General features: G+C 30.9%; 1 long non-coding RNA gene across 1 annotated transcript; it reads right to left on the minus strand.

Annotated features, from left to right (window-relative positions):
• Positions 1–1,399: 1,399 nt before the first annotated feature.
• Positions 1,400–2,184, minus strand: LOC133038581 (uncharacterized). The gene is made up of 2 exons (XR_009688082.1): positions 2,009–2,184; positions 1,400–1,946 (listed from the first exon to the last, which is right to left on the minus strand). It is a non-coding gene; the product is annotated as an uncharacterized LOC133038581 (long non-coding RNA).
• Positions 2,185–5,740: the final 3,556 nt, after the last annotated feature.

Raw genomic sequence — 5,740 nt, forward strand, 5'->3', positions numbered from 1 at the left:
TTCATAAATTGTGTAAATCTATCATAATCTACATCTAAATCTAATCTTATTTAATTAAAAATTTAGCCCACAGGCAATTTTTGTTTAATAAGATTTCATATTTAAGCATGTTTATTCATTGGTGAAAACATGATTCATTTAAACCTCAAAACTATATATGTAATTTTATTACATCACTATTCATAAATTTCTTCCATACCAGTAGAAATTTCCAAAATTTATTCTGATAACTTCATCTAAAATGTACAGTTTTTACTGTATAATTAAGAAAAATAAATCACACTTTATTATCACCAATAAATTTTAATTTATTGTGTATGAATTCATTCTAATATAGTTAATGTGATTATTAACACATAGTGGATTATTTTAGATTGTTATTCCACATTCATAATTTCTTGCAAGGTTTACAAATAAACCTAAGAAAGTCAGTAACTGTGAGCAAATCTTATCCACAGACAAGATAACTTCTCACATTTAGAAGTTTAAGGAACAAGCAATATAGTAGTGACTTTGTTTTAAAATTAGCAAAGACCTTTATGTTCCAAGCTTCTTTTGAAACTTGATTTAGACACATTTAAAGGTCTTTACTATAAAATGATGTCACTCATAAAGATATGCAAGTTCAATCTGACAATAAGAAATGTGTTATCAATAAGAATTCTTCTACATTATAGCACCAAAGATTATGGACATATCTCCATAAATAGAATAAATGTTAGTAAATTGTGGGGATATTCACTTGATTTTACTAACTTTATTTAGAACTTGTGTGAATTTCATGAAGAATATGCATTCCAACAAGTCAAAATCGGTGCATACTAGAATTCTATCATATTAGAAATCATACAAATCAATTAATTTTGAAGACATGGACTCAAAATTTGCATCTCATTTTTAACGATTACTCACATAAATAATTTTTCTACAAAAGTATAGATTTATATGTTTCAAAGACATTTAAATCTTAATTAGAGAAATGGTGTATTTTGCATATTAAGATAGTGAGATCAAATATAAAATGGAGAATACTACATTAAAATTCGTGAGTATGGATAAACTCACAGTCTATTTGCAAAGTTTCTTTAAAAGCATGGGTTCATTGCCCGATACATATGCTTGGTACACCCAAATTATAGTGTGTGACAGATTTAAGAAACTAAGCATTTTTTGGACATGGGGTGGAGCCTACATAGCCAACTCCAAACTTTCCTAAATCTTTGTCTATTGATACTCTTCAATGGGGGTGTACATATCGAATCGTGTTCTAACCAAAGTTGTTTCTCAAATATATTTTGAGTTGTGATAAGGTTGAAAACCGACTGGATGACATGTACACATTTGAAAAGGGAAATTTGATTTTCTATACTTAGAAAATCAAAAAAAAATTTCCCTAAACCAAAAATTTAAAACCTAAAAAAACTATTCCTTTTTTTTCAAAACCCCAAAAATACCCCCCTCACAATATTCTCTCTCTCTGCATCATCTCTCTCTCCCTCTATCTCACCCCAACCGCCCACCCTCACCCGAACCACCCTCACCCACCCACGTCAACCCCAACGCCGATCACCACCCTCACCCCCGTCGACCACGACCCCAACCCCTCCGACCCCAACCCCAACCCGAAAGAGCAACCCCAGTCTCTGAAACTTTTTTTTTCCTGCGATTTGAGAGAGGGAAGAAGACAGAGGTCCGATGGTCGGACCTTGGGGGTCCGATGGGTCCGACCATCGGACCCATCGGACCCCAAGGTCCGACCGTCTTTTAAATTTTTTTTTTTTTTCTGCAATTTTGGAGAGAGAGGAAGAAAGAGGTCCGATGGTCGGACCTTCGGGTCCGATGGGTCCGACCATCGGACCCATCGGACCCGAAGGTCCGACCGGCTTTTAATTTTTTTTTTCCTGCGATTTGAGAGAGAGGGGAAGAGAGAGGTCCGATGGTCGGACCTTGGGGTCCGATGGGTCCGATTGGTCGGACCCCATCGGACCCCATGGTCCGACCATCGAACCTGGGGTGTGGGATTCTTGGGACCGGCTAGATAGAGAGAGAAAGAGAGATAGTTTTAGTTTGGGGGTATTTTTGGGGTTTTGAAAAAAAAAGGTATAGTTTTTTTAGGGTTTAAATTATTGGTTTAGAAATCAAATTTTTTGATTTTCTAAGTATAGAAAATCAAATTTCCCTTTTATAAATACCCATATATAGTTAGAGTACAATTGTCAAAGAAAAGATCTGGGCCCAAAACCATAAATGAGAATATTTCATTTGAAAAGCTATAAGGTTTAAGGGTTACATATTTTATTATCCATCTCACAACACTAGAACTGTGGAATTAAGAATTGACTTGATCAGTGGGAGTGATTAATCTAGGAACCTAGTTTTAGAGAAAGATCATTCATATTTTCTCAAACTTCCACCTCAAGTGTTAGATTAATTATGATTCACAACAACCCTTAAGGTTAATGGTTATTGAGAATTCATAACTAATCATTAATAATCTACAAGCCATTGATAAAATTCTAATAAGTTATGTTATTTAGTAATTGCTAAAATAACATGCATATTGAATCATTTGCTCTTTTAAGAGTTTGTTGGTCCATCCTTAAGATGACTTATTAGAACAATAAGATCAATATTTTCTAGTGATTACATTTTGTACAATAAGAGTTCAACTACAATATTAATTTGAGACACAAATTAAATTATAGAATGATAAAGAATTGAAGTTTTAGTACAATATGCCACGAATGAAGAAATGAATATCTTAAAGAGCAATAAAGTTTATCTTTAGTAAAGTTGCCTAATAGGGTGGAGAACATTAATTAAGCATAGGTTTTTTCACCAATAATCTTCATTAGGCAACACTGAGAAACATAAAGATATAAAAGAATATTCATTGCTAAGAAGTTCATTTTGAAATAAGAATCAATAACAAAGGAGATCTGCATTCTCACTTGTTTTTATAAAAGATTCTATTATAGACCTTGGCATTTGTTGCTTGTTTTAATTCATTAATCAATTCTAAACAATGAACTAGATGAGAAGGTATACAGACTGCCATAAAGATTTTCCTCTAATAAGTGGTGAGAATATGCAAGCTTAAAGTGTCTACCTATAGATTAAAACAAACATCTCACAAATTGGTATTATATCATCTTTTCCTTTAGGTTTGAAAAGAGAATTATAGAAATAATTATATACCAGAAGGTTAGTGGGAGTAATATTTGTTTTATACATAGACAATATGTTACTTGCAAATGATGATAAAAGTTTTCTATATAAGTTTAAATCATTCATATCTTAAATTATTATTTTGAGATAAGGAATATAAATAATATATATAATTTTAATTAATTAGAGAGTAGCCACAACATCTCTGATTAAATAAAATTATGTATTATTCTTCAGATATAACTTTTATCTTTAAGTGTGATAAATTCAACTCGAACCAGCATCTGAAAAATGATCTGGAGTGAGAATAAATTAAGAACATTCATTTGCTTCTATTTTAGAAGCCTAATGTATGCCTAAGAGTCTGAATAAGACTTTGCATTACATTTGTTTCAGAATCGTTAAGTAGTATCAGAATAACTAAAGTTAAGACCACTTTATTTTTCATATAAAGTGATGAGGTATCTTTAAGATACTAAAAATTATATTCATACATATTTTAAGATGAATTGACCATCTAGAAATATAGTTAACCAATTAGATTCTAATATACTTCACTGGTTGTATTGATTCACATAAATCAATATTTTATTACGTCCTTAAGATTACCAGTAAGTTATATTGTAGAGAATCTTGATTGTTATTTCCACTATAGAAGTCAGATTCATTTATTGTTTTGAGGATACATCTCGTATGATGTATTATAGAGTTTCATAGTAGGCCTAGAGTTCAGAATTACAGTTTCATTAGGCCATTAAGAAAATTTTGCGATAAATTCAGCTACAATATTTATGGCTAATAACTCTAAGAGTACTGGTCGAAGCTAGCATATCGACATTAAGTATTTAGCCATAAAAAGGCGTGATAAGTGGTCATTAATCACGCAAACTGAATTGGGTGATCGCATAGATCCTTGACTAAAGGCATGCCGCAACACAAATTCAAGGATCATAAAGTAAATATGGGATTCAGTTAACCCATATGCAGTTTTTTTTTTTTATTTGTACAACCAAAAATTATTTAATGAAACTCTAATTTCGATATTTTCTCATATTTATGTGCACCTTAATTTCATCTGAGAAAATTATCGTAAGAGGACCTGAATAAACATAAGGGTTAGGGTTTATTCGCTTAAGTACATTGCCACATAAAGTACATTGTTATATAGTAAATGTATTGTAATACATGGAAGATAATACTCGATTCATAATGAGGACATGTCGCTATGATTCGTATGTTTATTATATAATGAGGAACGTTGGGTTTGAATATTTTAGTTTAAATGCTGACCAAGTGGGAGAATATTAGAATATTTTATTTATGGAAATTATTTTCTAATTAAGGAAATGATTTTCTATTTAAGGAAATAAATAAATAATTGATTTTCTGTTAAATGAATATTTTATATTCATTGAATCTGGACAAAATCAATTATGTAATATTTTATATATGGTCAGATTTCTATATTCATTACCTGATTTGATTTCTTGAATTAATTGTCAAAATATTCTGACAATTAATGTGGCACAGATACTGATGGAGTATCTCACCTATAAATATAGGGTCTCGGTCCCCGAGCTCCTCACTCATTCTGTTCATAACAGCAAATTCCATCTAAAGAGAGTTGAGAGAGCGAGGAAGCCCGATTACCCACATCAACTAGTTTCCTTTGCAGATCAAAGCTTATGTGGGTTTGAAGCTCAAGAATCAATGGCTGGAGGTATTTCGATCCTTAAATTATAGTGCATATATGATTTATTAATTCCGCACTTTATACTTAATCATATATGTTTCAGTTTATATATAAATTGTCTAACAACATGTAGATAGAGTTACGTACGTGAAAACACTATTCTGATTTTTAATGTTTCACAATAGTTGTATTACGGTTGCATAAATATTATTTTGCTAATAGTTATTTTGTTTGATTGAAACATTCGTGTGAGGCAACCTTCGGCCAACCACCCAGAAACTTTCGTCTGATTGAAACCTTCGTCTGATGCAACCTTCGGTCAACCACCTAGCTACCACCCTGCAACTATCGTTTGATTGAAACTTTCATCTGATGCAACCACCGCGCAACTGCGCAGCAACCACTCTGCAACCATCGTCTGATTGTGTAAGTGGTATTTTGGTAATTAAAATTACATAAAAAGTATAAATATTGACTTTACCTTATAGAGATATTTTTGTAAATGAAATGTCAATTTATATTTTCTGTCTAATAATTCCTAATTCCTATTATTTTCCTGTTATTTTTATATAATTTTTTTTTTGTTGTTTTTATATTATTTTTATAGAACACTATAAAAATATTAAAAAAAAATAAAATATATAAGTTTAATAAAATATACTACTTTATCCAATTATCCCTTCATTATAATCAATCTAATTTAGTTATTATTCATCATGTTATTACATGTAGCCTTCTTGGTTTTTTTTTTCTTCCTTTTTTCCCTTTTCTATGTATGTACGTCTATTATACGTTTTTTCCTCTTAAACCGTCCATTACATATTTAATTTTACATGATATGTTACAAATGAATATTTTTAAACAAATTGATGTGAAAAT

The sequence above is a fragment of the Cannabis sativa genome, chromosome 5, assembly GCF_029168945.1.
Source record: "Cannabis sativa cultivar Pink pepper isolate KNU-18-1 chromosome 5, ASM2916894v1, whole genome shotgun sequence".
Classification (NCBI taxonomy): Eukaryota; Viridiplantae; Streptophyta; class Magnoliopsida; order Rosales; family Cannabaceae; genus Cannabis; species Cannabis sativa.